Below are 14,544 nucleotides of genomic sequence, written 5' to 3'. Positions count from 1 at the left end.
GTAGGGAAAAAGGCTGATAACAGTGATTTCAACCCTTTGATTTAACAGATTGGAAAAATGATGTCTGGAGAATTCGAGATGTGTTTCCCAGGTTCTGTTCATACAGAGTGATTTGTTTGGAACCTGTTTCTTTCTGTGCTGGATATTGGATAGATTTGTCCACGAGACTGCTGCTTTACAACTCCTCCTGGATTTACCCAGTCACTGGGGTTCCACACACTTGGGGCGCGCACACACACACACTCTCTCTCTCTCTCTCTCTCTCTCTCTCTCTCTCTGTCTCTCTCTCTCTCTCTCTCTCTTCATTCTCCTACCACTGACCAGTCAGTAACGTAGTTTGGATCTCGGTTTAAGATAACATTTCTGTTGAATGTGTTTGCTTCCTATTTCAGCTAGAGACCATTTCTAACTGAGAAATGGCTATCTAGAATCATATAGCTTATATGTTACAACAAACAGGGGAGTTTATCGTGTTTTCAAAATGTGGTCTATAGAGCCCTAGAGTTTGTGGGGCCCATCTGGGGACAAGTACAGGGTTCAGGAGGGCAGGGCCTGGTTGCTACTTGGACTCCTCAAATAGCAGCTTAGGTTTATCTTTTGAATGTAACGGGCTTTCACAGAAGATTTCTCTGGAAGAAAGGCTTTCTGCTTTGAAAGAAAGAAGAGGAAGAAGGAAGGGAATTGTGTCCAGCCTCTCACTGTGAGGGTGAGGAAACTGAGGGCCTTCAGTGTTAACCTCCTTCAGCTGGAAAAGCAGTGTGTGGGACATTGAAAGAAGAGTCGGCCTTGGGAATTCCCTGGTGGTCTAGTGGTTGGGACTCGGCGCTTTCACTGCTGTGGCCCGGGTTCAATCCCTGGTCGTGTACCATTTGGCATGGTGCAGCCAAAAAAGAAAGAGTGGGCCTTGAGCCGAGTGAGCTTGGGACAGTCTTTGGCTTCTTTGAGCCTCAGTTTCCTCTTCTGTAAATTTGGGATGCTAATCCCTACATGGTTTTGATGAAGCCCAGGTTTAGATAATAACCTAATGATTGTGAAAGTATTTTATAAACTGTAAACCCCTAGACTGGGGGTGAAGTACCCCCTCACCCCCAGGGACATTTGGCAATGTTTGGTGCCATGTATGGTTGCCATACTGGGGGATGGGGGAGTGGGGGTACTGACATCTGGTGGGTCGTGGACAGGGATGCCGCTAAAACAACAGCACCCACGACAAAGGAGTACCAGCCCCAAATGTCAGCAGTCAAGGTTGAGAAATCCTGCCCATGACAAATGTAACTTCTCTAGACTTCTCATTCTTTACGACTCCCCTGCCACAGCCCTGCCAGACTACACTCACCCAACACAGCGTTGAATATTCATACATATAGTACATCTGTACACACAGACTCTTTCAGCAACAAACATAATGGGAAATGAAGTGGAAAAAAAAAAAAGAAACAAACAGGATAATTAGAATGACTTTTTTTTTTTTTTAATTTGGCCACACCGCATGGCTTCTGGGATCCTAGTTCCCTGACCAGAGATTGAACCTGCGCCCTCAGCAGTGAAATCGCGGAGTCCTAACCACTGGACTGCCAGGGAGTTCCCTAGAATGACTTTAAAGAAAGCATAGCTTATAATTTTTAGGTCTTTTTTTTTTGACTAAATACATACTTGTAAAAAAAAAAAGAACTGTATTACTTAAAGTGAAAGTCCATTGGAATCTAGAGAATGATTATTAACAATTTAACTTGTCATTTTTAAAAGAAGTGGAGAAAGTGAATTTGAAATGCTTTTTATTTATTTTAAAAATTATTTATTTATTTATTTTTGGCTGCATTGGGTCTTAGTTGGGGCACTTGGGATCTTTTGTTGCGGCGCAAGGGCTTCTCTCTAGTTTTGTGGCACGGGCTCCAGAGCACGTGGGCTCTGTAGTTGCGGCACGTGGGCTCTCTAGTTGTGGCATGTGAGCTTAGTTGCCCTGTGGCATGTGGGATCTTAGTTCCCTGAGCAGGGATTGAACCCGCGTCCCCTGCATTGGAAGGCGGATTCTTAACCCCTGGATCACCAGGGAAGTCCCTGAAATGCTTTTTAGAAAGCATGATAGGAACAAGAAATAAAGGATAAAGAGGTGTGTTCACTTCTGCAGCACATATACTAAAAAAAATTGGAATGATACAGCGAAGGTTAGCATGGCCCCCGAGCAAGGATGACACAAATTCGTGAAGCATTCCATGTTTAAAGAAAGGGGGGATACCACTTAGAATAACATTTTGGAAGAATATGGAATATGAAAATATGGTCAATATTAATGGAGGATGGGGAGCCATTTAGAAAAATGGTACAAGTGAGATGTGTCTGGGAGAGAGGGCAGATGGGGGGGGCAGATCGCAGTGTGGCCCAGGTGCTTGTTTAAAATAATAGAGACCCACGACCAAGTTGCTTCAATTTTGTATTTCTTCAGGTAGAATTTGATTAGTAGTTAATAGTGTATATGGGAGGAATTGAAATCCATTGCTTTTACTTCTGTTTTCTTTATCCAACCTAAACCTGCATTAGAATGCTTAGGATAATTTGTAATTATTATAACACTCTAACATAATTGTTGACGGATTTGTAGACCTAATTTATTTTGACAAATGTTAGAAACAAATGTTTCTGATTGTTTGTCAGAACCTGCACATATAAACTACTCAGAATTCCTTTTTGATAGATTTTAAATGATTAACTGAAGCAAATGATTTGAGCAACATAATTCACTTTTTACTAGGAAGGTAGTCCTAAGAAAACTGCTAGTTTCTTGGCATCATTTCAGATGACTACATTGAAGTCCATGAGTTGTAGGAATTTTTTTTTTAACCGTTTCAGCATAAGCCTGTATGTGAGCTTATAATATCCCCCTCTGATTAGAAGCAAAAATACAGTATATTACTGCTCTAATCTTATGTTGTCTTGACATTAGTATAAATGCTACTAATCTTATGTTTTCCCAGAAGAGACTGGCTGTGACCATTGAAAAAATTCCTTTTTTCCCTTGTTCCAGTTGCAACTTGAAGTTCGTTTTATTTCAGTGCATAGCTTATCTTTTGGAAGACTTGTTTTTTCTTTACTCAGTGTATGAAAACTAAGTTTTTGGTTTCTTAATGTATGCAAGTCCAGGGATTTGGAGAGGTTTATTTATGGGGCTTTGTAGAGTACTTATGCCTTTAAGAAAGACTGTAGGCTTCCCTGGTGGCACAGTGATTAAGAATCCGCCTGCCAGGGCTTCCCTGGTGGCGCAGTGGTTGAGAGTCCGCCTGCCGATGCAGGGGACAAGGGTTCGTGCCCCGGTCCGGGAGGATCCCACATGCCGTGGAGCGGCTGGGCCCGTGAGCCATGGCCGCTGAGCCTGCGCGTCCAGAGCCTGTGCTCTGCAGCGGGAGAGGCCACAACAGTGAGAGGCCTGCGGTCCACAAAAAAACAAAACCAAAAAAAAACAAACAAAAAAAGAATCCGCCTGCCAATGCAGGGGACAAGGGTTCGTGCCCCGGTCCGGGAGGATCCCACATGCCGTGGAGCGGCTGGGCCCGTGAGCCATGGCCGCTGAGCCTGCGCGTCCAGAGCCTGTGCTCTGCAGCGGGAGAGGCCACAACAGTGAGAGGCCTGCGTACCACAAAAAAACAAAACCAAAAAAAAAACAAACAAAAAAAGAATCCGCCTGCCAATGCAGGGGACACGGGTTCGAGTCCTGGTCCAGGAGGATCCCACATGCCGCAGAGCAACTAAGCCTGTGAGCCACAAACTACTGAGCCTGCACTCTAGAGCCCGCGAGCCACAACTACTGAAGCCCGTGCGCTTACCGCCTGTGCTCCACAACAAGAGAAGCCACCGCAATGAGAAGCCTGCTCACTGCAACGAAGAGTAGCCTCCGCTCGCTGCAACTAGAGAAAGCTCGCGCACAGCAATGAAGACCCAATGCAGCCATAAATAAATACATTTTAAAAAACAGAAAAAGAAAGAATGACTGTAGAATGCTACTGTAATAGAAAGTCAGCTGGGTGCTGTTTCCTAAACCTCATAGTCTTGGGCACCTTATGAGAGCCACATTTTTAAGAAGACATTTAAATTAAATTAATTAATTTAAAATCTTAATTTATTTTATTTAATTTTGGCTGTGCTGGGTCTTCGTTGCTGCGTGCGGGCTTTCTCTAGTTGCGGCGAGCGGGGGCTACTCTTGGTTGCAGTGCGTGGGCTTCTCATTGCGGTGGCTTCTCTGGTTGCAGAGCACGGGCTCCTGGTGCGTGGGCTTCGGTAGTTGTGGCTCGCAGGCTCATTAGTTGTAGTGCATGGGCTCTAGAGCGCAGGCTCAGTAGTTGTGGCACACAGGCTTAGTTGTTTTCGCGGCGTGTGGGATCTTCCCGGATCAGGGCTTGAACCCGTGTCCCCTCCATTGGCAGGCGGACTTTTAACCACGGCGCCACCAGGGAGGCCTGAGAGCCAGATTTGAACAGCAAAGAAAAAGTTGCTTGCTCACAGAGGTCCCCGAAATTCAGGCAAGCCATCCCCACACTTTTGTGAATGCTGGTCTGGGATAGTCACCATTTGCACCAACACTACCTTAATTGCAAAACCATTGGTATATTTTTAAAATATTTGACCCCCTTTTCCATCTCTGCATCTCTGTCCATGACTATATCTTTACCTAAGCATCCCTTATCTAAGAATCATCATAAAGTGTGGTCACTCCCACTCCTCAGAAATTCCTAATCCCTGGTCAGAGTCGTGCTTTAACCTGTCCTGCTTACCGTTTAGTACCGTCTCGCATTTCTGCTAGGCATGGAGTACACAAAGGCAGGGGGTGGGGGGAGTGTGGTGTTGAGGAGAGATCAAAGTATGTAGGGTCACATTTTTCAGTCAGATAGCAGAGAAGGGAGAATCAGAAGTGTGGACCTAGCTCCCGCCTGGCCTACTGCAATGGCTTCCTCCTAACTGGTGTCTCCATGTTGGATGGAGCCTTCTTCAAATCTGTCCTCGTTGCTGTGAGTGGGCTGTTGTAAAGTACACATCTGATATGTTGTTTCCCTGCTTAATTTCTGCCACTGCTTCCCTACTGCTTGTAATAGAGGCCAAGATCCTTAGTTTGCCATAGGAGACTGACTGGCTTTATCTCCCACTGCATACTTGGTAATTTAGTGACCGGGAGCTCCTTGTAGCGCGTTTCTCTCGTCCCCTTCTCTCCTGCCCCCTTCTCTAACCCTCCAAGATGGTTTGCGTGCCCTTCTCAGTGCGTCTAGCACATCCTGTTTCTGTCATTGTTCCTTGTACTTCGAGTTTCTAATTATCAGTAGGCTCTAACACTAAATAATGAACTTACTGAGTGCAGAACCTTATTTCCTGGGGCCTAGCATAGTGCTTGGCACACAGTGGGTGCTCAGTTTGTGTAATGAAGGAAATGCCCACACATAGTGTTGGCTAGGATGAATTTTGGAAGGTATTTAGTTTCCTTTGGTAAGTCAGGTTGATTATAATAACTTTGTATATCTGTGAGGAGGCCACACTGGTGGCAGGGTTAACATGGTGACCAAAGACGAGGCCTCTGGAGTCAGACTGCCTGGGTTCAAATCCCAGACATGTGACCTGAGGCAAGTTACTTAACCTTTCTGTGTCTCAGTTTCTTGGTCTGTAAAATGGGGCTAATAAGAGAAGTTTATTGTGAAGATGTAATAAGGTAATTTAATCCTGAAGTATTAGTGCTTAGCAGATGCTCTTCACTTTATGTGATGTTATTTGCTGTTCATGAAAACATTGCAGATGTTGCATTTTTATAAATCAAATTATATTTTAGATTTGTTAAGAGAGTTTGGTATTAAAAGGTTATTTGATGACTTTTAAATAGCACCAATGTTTATTTATTTATTTTTATTTATTTATTTATTTATTTATTTATTTATGGCTGCGTTGGGTCTTTGTTGCTGCGCGTGGGCTTTCTCTAGTTGCGGCGAGCGGGAGCTACTCTTCGTTGTGGTGCGCAGGCTTCTCATTGCAGTGGCCTCTCTTGTTGTGGAGCACGGGCTCTAGGTGCGCGGGCTCAGTAGTTGTGGCTCGCAGGCTCTAGGGCACAGGCTCAGTAGTTGTTGTGCACGGGCTTAGTTGCTCTGCGACATTGGGGTCTTCCTGGACCCGGGCTCGAACCTGTGTCCCCTGCATTGGGAAGCGGATTCTCAACCACTGTGCCACCAGGGAAGCCCCATCACCAATATTTTTATAATTATCCAGGTAGAAGTTCTCAGCATTTTCTTCCCCACTGCACCCCCCCTCCCCCCAAAACCCCAGATACACATACACACACTTAATCAGTTCTTAGGTCCTGTAAATTCTGCCAGCAAAATGTCTCTTCTTTTCCAAGTAATCCTACACACCTTAGTCAGCTGAATCTTCCTAAAGCACAGCTTCAGTCATGTTATGCCTTTCTAAAAACTCTTCAGGGAAGCCCCTGCCTCCTGAATTAAGTGCTGTGCAGACTGCTTGGTCCAGCTTCTGGTGCCTTCAGAGGCCCCCGTCCCTTTCTAGCCTTGTCTCCTGCTCTCAGAGACACGCCTAGACTGCCCCCACTCCCATTTCCCTGCACAAGCCCTGCTTCTCTGCGGCCTCTGGGTGGGGTGCGCCACCCCCCTCCCCAACTCTGGCTGTTAAAAGTCTATCATTTAAGACAACTCAAATGCCACTTCTCTCTTGAAGATTAAAAAAAAACAAAAACAAAAACTCTGCTAAATGTGTTCCCACCTTCCTGTCGGCCAGCAGAACACTGTCCCTTTTCCGGCACCAAGGATCTGCTTTTGTTCAGTTTTCTGGATACCTGACTTGTTATTCCTTCTTGATCCCAAGCTCCCCAGGGAAGAGACTGTCTTATTTATTTCTGACCCTTGTTGAACCCAGTACTCTTGCCCTTCAGTGCTCAGTAAATATTTGTTCTTGAAATGCTTTTTGTGGCAAAAGAAGGCAATTACAATTACTGTGTGCAATGCACTGTTTTTCCAAGCTTTTTACACATTTTATATTGTTTCATCCTTGCTATTCCCCAGTCAGGGCTAGGCAATATTAGTATTCCTGTTTTTCTATACAAAGAAACTGACGACTAGAGAAGGTACATAATTTGTCCAGAGACTGAGACATACCACATACCTAATCAGTATTCTCAATCATGTTTAACCTATGTTACCCCCAAGTCCACATAACCCTATAACTGACGTGTAACCACTGGGTAACATTTCCCACTTTTTGAAGAATAAACACTACATACTCTAGTGATGTGCTCCAAGAGGAAAGAAATTTATCCCCAGTGCCTTCTACTTAATAAATGCTAATAAATATAGATCAAGTAAATGTATAAGGAAAAGAAACCATTGGTTCTTGTTTCTCCATTGGTTTTTCATTTGAATCAGGAATAGGCAACAACGTAATAGCTATAATGATGTATACATAGGGTATAACGAATCCCTGATTCTTTTTTTGCGGTATGTGGGCCTCTCACTGTTGTGGCCTCTCCCGTTGCAGAGCACAGGCTCCGGACGCGCAGGCTCAGTGGCCATGGCTCACGGACCCAGCCGTTCTGCGGCATGTGGGATCCTCCCGGACCGGGGCACGAACCCGTGTCCCCTGCATCGGCAGGCGGACTCTCAACCACTGCGCCACCAGGGAAGCCCCCTGATTCTTATATTTACTTTCACAAAGATGAGAATCCAGTTACTGATATTGATGAGGAGGGGCTGGAGGTATTGAGAGGGAAGGGACTTGCTGGAAAATACCAGTTGAATACTGTTCAGCTGTCCCTTTTGAACAGTTTGAATTCATTTTATCTCTAGCCAGTGCACAGAGGGAAGTACATCCCAGCTTGACTTGTTGACTGTTTCTCATTGATTCTAAGTCATTTCAGGGTTTTGTTATCACTCTTTTTTTTTTTTTTTTTTTTTTGCCGTATGTGGGCCTCTCACTGTTGTGGCCGCTCCCATTGTGGAGCACAGGCTCCGGACGAGCAGGCTCAACGGCCATGGCTCACGGGCCCAGCCGCTCCACAGCACGTGGGATCCTCCCAGACCGGGGCACGAACCCGTATCCCCTGCATCGGCAGGCGGACTCTCAACCACTGCGCCACCAGGGAAGCCCTTGTTATCACTCTTGATAAGTCAAACATCTGTGGTTTCTGTTGTTTTCTTGAGGGATTGAAGAGTCACATAGTCATAAATTACCCATGCAGAGCACTACAGTCCAGAAAACCCAGAAAAACACTTTGTGTCATGTAACAATAGTGTAGTCTCCCTGCTGCTCTCCTGACCTCTCCCTGAGGTTTATCTCTGCGGATAGGGAAGAGCCATGATTTTGTATTCAGACAGCTTGGGTTTGAATTCCCCTTTTTAGTTGTGTGTACTTGGGTAAGTCACTTAACCCCTTTACATTGTTTCCTCTTCTGTAAGACAAGATCATAGTACACCTCATAGGTGGTTCTGTAGATCAAATGAAATAATATATAGAAAAGGTAGTACAGTGCCTGCCACTCTATAAATGTTAGTACCTCCAAATCGCCCTCCCCCCATAAATGTAACACATGGCATCTTTTATTGTGTGTATGGAAACTTAATAATTCTGCATTTTTCAATGTCCCTCTAATAATTAATCTTCAGAGCGTCTTCACATTTTCCTACATACTATGCCCACATGTGAATTAACTAACTATATTTTAGTAAAATGTGTACAGCCATGTTTCTTTTTTTCATTCTTGGAAAGTTGTACAACTGTCAGAATTCTGAAAGCTAGATTATGTGCTATATGCACTCATTTAAAAGGACCCTTTTTGTGAGTTTGGCTTTTCTTCAAGCAGAGCACACAAGTAATGACTTCCACATTTACCTTCCCTATCTTTACTGCTTTCTGCTGACTGCTTTACTTGTTCTGATCAGAATCCTGGTATTTGATGTCCACCCTAGAAATTCCTACAGATGTTTCAGCCTCTGTCTTGTCCGATAGGCAACAGGAAGGTTAAGGTCTTGTAAAATAGCCACCTTCTTAGTCTATTTCCTACATTCCCTGCAGCAATGTTGACTTGTGAGAAGCTGATTAACACAGACCACATTTACCATCTCTGGGCCTTTGGTCTGGCACACTTTCTTGGTTAATTCACATGACTTGGCATTTACACATGGACACCTGGGACAATCTGTCTTTGCCTCAAAGGATTAAATAACACAGTTTGGAGTTGACTTAAAACTATTTTTTTCCCCCTCATAAATTGGGCCCTGAGCATCTTTCATAAATCAGGAATGTTTCTTGGAAATGTAATTCTCACCAAACTCAGTCCCAAGGGTACTTTTCTATAAAAGCACGTTCTTGTTTGTCTGTCACAACAAATGCATTTGATGATTGTTTAATAGTGTTGATAGAAACATGATTGAACAGGAAAGCACACCCATTCTAAATAGGCCAGTTTCATATTAATCCATGTTCAAAGCATAAATATAGTTTTATTAAACACAAGACAGCTCTAGGAAAATCTTTATTATATTTTAAAGCAAAATGTTCTAGTTCAGCAGTGAGTCTGAAGGAATCCCCTATTTTTTAAAAAACGTAGCAAAACCTGATGTATTTCTATAAACAGTTGCTAATGCCTATGAAATAAAGTCAACTATGCAAAGAGTGGGAAAAATAGATTCTGATTTTCAGCTGTGGTTCACCCACAGTGTGATCCTCCACAAGCCAGGGAGTTGTGTTTTAGTAGAGGATTTAACTAGTACCTTACAGTTTTGAGATCTTTTGAGTTTTTTTTAGCAAGGTAGCAGAACTTACTACTTTTTATTGAAGTCTGTGTCAGACACTGCAGATACCTTTACCTTTTCCTAATACAGCAACCCTAGGAGATGGTTTTCACTCTACAGATGAGCATGTTGAGGGCGGGCAAGGTTAAAGCACTGACCTAAGGTCAGAGAGCTGGCTGGTGAGGATGGCCCAGTGGTCTGAACTGGGCCTGTCTCGTGACAGCATCAGTGCTCTTGCCATCCCACTCAATGGGAGAGTAAATCTCTCGTTTTTTGGAAGCTGTATCTTTTCTTTCAGACATTTAAGAATAAAGTTGTTTGGCCCATGGCTCCTAGCATCTTGAAAACTTGCTTGTAATTCCTGTAGTTTCTCATATTCATAAACTGCCAGTTGAATATGGTAGTTAAGTTTTTGCTCATATATCTTGTTAGATTATAAAATTAAAATGGAGTTGCTTTGCAATTTTAATTTTTAGATGCAGATGAAAATTTAGCATTGATAACTACACATTAGACTTATGAATTTAGGAGCTTTGTTTAAAATGTTAACTATAAGCTGGAGTGAGATCTTAATTATATAATCAATTATTGATAAATAAAGTGGGTCTATGGTCTTCTTTCCCCTATGATCAGTCTTTTGTAGAAATGTTCCCTAAGTGACTTTCTAAGGATTTTTTTATGCGTCTCCCAACAGTGAGTTAGTTATTCTTCCTCAGTTGAAAGTCCATTGGCAACTGCAACTTCTACAGAGTTGATTCCGCAGGAACCTTTGTTGCTCCAGCTTGCTCTGCTTAGGGACTGGTATCCAAAGTACACTGCTGGGACTTCGCTGGCGGTCCAGTGCTTAAGACTCCGGGCTTCCACTGCAGGGGGCCCGGGTTTGATCCCCGGTCAGGGCACTAAGATCCTGCATGCCGTCCGGTGCGGCCCCCCCAAAAATTCAAAGTAAATTTCTACCCCAGGACTGCAGTCAGATTATGTAGCCTGCTTCTTAATTCTTGCTGATTATGTTTGCTTTCTCAGTAATTTCAGTGAAGTCAAGCTTTATGATATATGGCATGGTAAGAGCAAAGACTTTTCTAAAAGTTGCATTGATTAACTAGAAATGGTCCATATGTCACAGTGATGGCCATCAGCATAGTTCCGCCCACCCCCACACAAAGTGTGGCTTAGGGCATACACTAGTATCCTGCTGTTGGTTGTTATTCTTTTAAATTTGTTATAAACTCCACTTGGGGATGTGATGAGGCAGTATTTTTTATGTAGTTAGTGGAGCAAGTTCTTTGTTGTTTTGTTACTAAAATAGTATCAGATGAATTGTTAAGGAATGGCTTCTTTCTAAAAATGTGTGTTTATCTACTAGCTGGTTTTATGATGTCCTTTTGGGCACTAAGCATGCCCTAAAGTGCAGGGTTAGATTGATTCAGAGAAATTTCTTTTTGAAAGAATTTGTGCCAATTCTTTTTCCTTTCCAGAAGAAATGGTTTCAGAGCATGGGCTTCCTGCCTAATGTCAATTCCATAAGGCTTCTCTGTTATGGGGTGGGTTTTTTTTTTGTTGTTTTTTTGGCTTCTTTGCCTTGCTCCCCACCCCCCTTGGTGGACTTTGCCATTAGGAAGATGTGTACCTACAATCAGGCATTTCTTTACTTTAGGGTTATTTGTCATTCCAGACATCATGGGCCAAAAGAACAGGCTTAAAAGGGGAGGCAGAGTTATATAAATTTTATTCATAGTTAAATATTTGCTTCCAGGGAAGGTGAAAAATGCTTTGTACTTTTTTCTTTGGCTTTTTCTTCTAAGAGAACCTGTCATGCAACAACAAAAAAAAGTGGCCAAAGGCAGAGAAAACTCTTCTCTTTTCCATGTTGGTTTGTTTTCATTGTAAGACAAACCTTTCATGTTTTATTGTTATGAAGTTTAAACCTGGCCTAGAGGTGCCAATCTTTAGTGGAAACAGCTGCAGAGTTGGTGTCCCCTAATCAGGTGGGACTTTCTTTGAAGCAACATGTTGCCTTTTAAAAGAAAATTGAGCATGTGAGAACTTGAACCTGTAAAACTCATCAGCAGTTCCACCACTGTTTATCTCTTAAATAACCGAGGTAGCTAACTTAAAGTAACACATTGGCATTTTAACATCATTTTTCATATTATTTTTTCTGAAGAGAACAGACTTGATATTTTGTGTCTTAAAAGTATAGAAGTGGAGAAGAAAAGTCTCATAGGAATTGAAGATGTCGTAGCCCAATTTAACTAAGACTGTAGAGTACACTCCATCTTTGGGCTAGTCTGAACTGTAATTTTGATCTCATATTTATACTTGCAGGTAAATGCCTTTAATCGGAGCAAAACTGGGTGGTCAGGCATATACCTGAACTTAAATGAAGTCTAGAGAGGGAAGATTTTCTGCTCTGTACTGGTTGATGTTGAAGCATTTCTCCTCTTTGTGGTTGAGTGATACTGGTAGCAGTGGGTTTAGCATCGTTCTTGGTCTACTGTTAGGAAAAGTTGAGCATCAGAGAGCTTTCTTTCCTTGGGGGAAAATAGGAGAGACAGGCATGGAATCAGAGGGACAAGAAAAATGCTGAAATATTTTCCTTTTGGGCTTTTGATTTGTTTGCCAAAAAATTGCCTTCCAGATGGAGAAGACCAAAAGCTCTGATTGTAAGCCATGATGTTTTTACTGGCCTAACTCCCTATCCCATTGCCTGGTTTGAAATCTGTAGGCCAGTCCAAATTCTTTACCTCATTTTCTAGTACCAATTTACTGTCTTACTCATCTTCCAGCTGCAAGGGGGTGAAACAAGTTGCTTTGAAATTGAATCCTGTGCCATTTTATAAACCAAGCAACAGCAGATTCTTGCTGAGGAGTATCGATCGTGATAGTTGCCATTTCCCTGAAGTTCTTGAATCACACCTACCAGGTAGACTTGTGTCTGTGACATGTGCTGTAGGATTAGTCTGGGAATGAATTGGAACAAGCCCATCTGGCCTTGTGCAGACTTGTTACTACCCTGGTTGCCTAGCATTCTGGGCTGTTGCATAGGAAGCACAATTTGGTTTTTGGCTGTATCCTACTTCATTGGCAGTAGAAATCTTGACACTCCAATTTCCCTTGGAGGTAGTGATTGTTTAGGGCTTGAAGTTGTAGGGGAATCCAGTGTCAGGACATAGTGGGTAATAGTGGCTTTGGAGTCTGACAGACTTGGGCCCAGTTCATTGCTCTTCCACTAACTGAGCATGTCCTTGAGCAAGTTATTTTCTGCATCTGGAAACTGGGGGTAATACCATATCAGGGTGTTGTTTGGTTTAAAAGATAATTTTTTTTTTTTTTTTTTGGTAGAGTAGGGACGGAATGTTGGGTACTTATGGGAAATACTGATGTTTGTTCCTTTTCCTTCTCTTTATATCAGCCTTGAATAGGTTAACTGTTGTGGTCTGTAAACTGACGAGTTTTGCATCATTTTATTAAATTACATAGAGATTGGGATGACATGAGTGATCTTCAAATGTTGCATTTTAAAGTTGGGCACCAGTACCTAATGCAGGGTCTATTGGACAGTACAAAGTAATGATTTTTAATTAAAATTCATATTTGTATAGGATATAGTCATAGGAAGGAAACACATCATGGCCACCTATAGACGGTAAGAGAAAATTATCAGAAATCATTCTGGATAATAGTATAAACACTTTCTTGAGGCCAGCATCAGCTGGATTGTTGCATAGGTGAAGCAAAAAAGGTGTGGATTAGCTTGTTTGCTCAAGACGAAGTTCTCTGTGTTTGGAGCAGAAAGGTCAGGTTTGCTGACTGAGGAGTACTTTGAATGTTCACACTGCAGTAGCCTAAATTCATGGTTAGACAGGAAAGAAGCTCTTGGAATTTCAACAGCACATATTTGAAAACCATTAAGGCAAGTGAGAATTGGGACTTTTATGTGGTGCTTAATTGTAAAGAGGTTGGTCAGGGTCTCTGTTGGACCATGGAGCAGACACTTAGTAAAGAGTATCAGAATACTCTGAAGAGTCTGAAAACAATTAATCTGTCAAGTCTGGGGAAAAAAAAAATCAGATCTTAGCTGTCTTCCTTGGCATGTATAACTTACTTTTTTGATAATGGAAAAATAAGTTTATCTCAAAGTTTGGGACATGTATCTCTACAGTATGTGAGATGATTTTTTTCCCTAAAGTAGTACCACAGGTAAATGTTTTTATTTTAATGGTTCTACATTCATTGTAACACACCTTATGAAAAAAATATAGCTAGCACTCAAATCTATGATTATACCAATATTATTTAAGTTGAGGTTGAATTTATATAATTAAATACATACATTGATGGTTTTTTCAAAGAAAATAAGTGTGCAGATGAAGTACGCATTAGCAAAAATTATGACTGTAGCAGTGACCAAGGTTTGAGAGATATTGGTCAAAATGAGAATTTAACCTTTTTTTTGTTTTTTTTTTAAGCCCAAGCTTATGTTCCTATGAAGTTTGATTTAAAATTAGGTATTAAAAATTTTTTTTTCTGCCAGATCATTAAAAGAGGCTTGCATTTGTTCTTTTATTTTGAAAGATAGTGGTTAAAAATGCCCTATGAATAAAATGAGGAGAGGGGATTAGTCTTCACATTTGAGGAGGTGCTTTCCCTCTGTCTGGACACTCTGACTTGTGTTTGACTTGTGACAACCTTGGCAACTGTTCTGGATCACTCCTTTCCATCTTCCTCAAAAAGTAGCCATCACTCAAAGTGCTGAAATGACAAGGGGAGCTTCCTGCTG

General features: G+C 42.2%; 1 protein-coding gene across 1 annotated transcript in view; it reads left to right on the top strand.

Moving 5' to 3' along the window:
- MICOS10 (mitochondrial contact site and cristae organizing system subunit 10) overlaps positions 1 to 14,544 on the top strand; it is a 35,442-nt gene that overhangs the window by 17,889 nt on the left and 3,009 nt on the right. The gene's annotated exons all lie outside the window — the stretch shown is intronic.

The sequence above is a fragment of the Lipotes vexillifer genome, unplaced genomic scaffold (assembly GCF_000442215.2).
Source record: "Lipotes vexillifer unplaced genomic scaffold, Lipotes_vexillifer_v1.1 scaffold496, whole genome shotgun sequence".
Lineage (NCBI taxonomy): Eukaryota > Metazoa > Chordata > Mammalia > Artiodactyla > Lipotidae > Lipotes > Lipotes vexillifer.
Note: the sequence above shows the minus strand (reverse complement) of the source record. Positions and strands in the feature narration are given on the sequence as shown.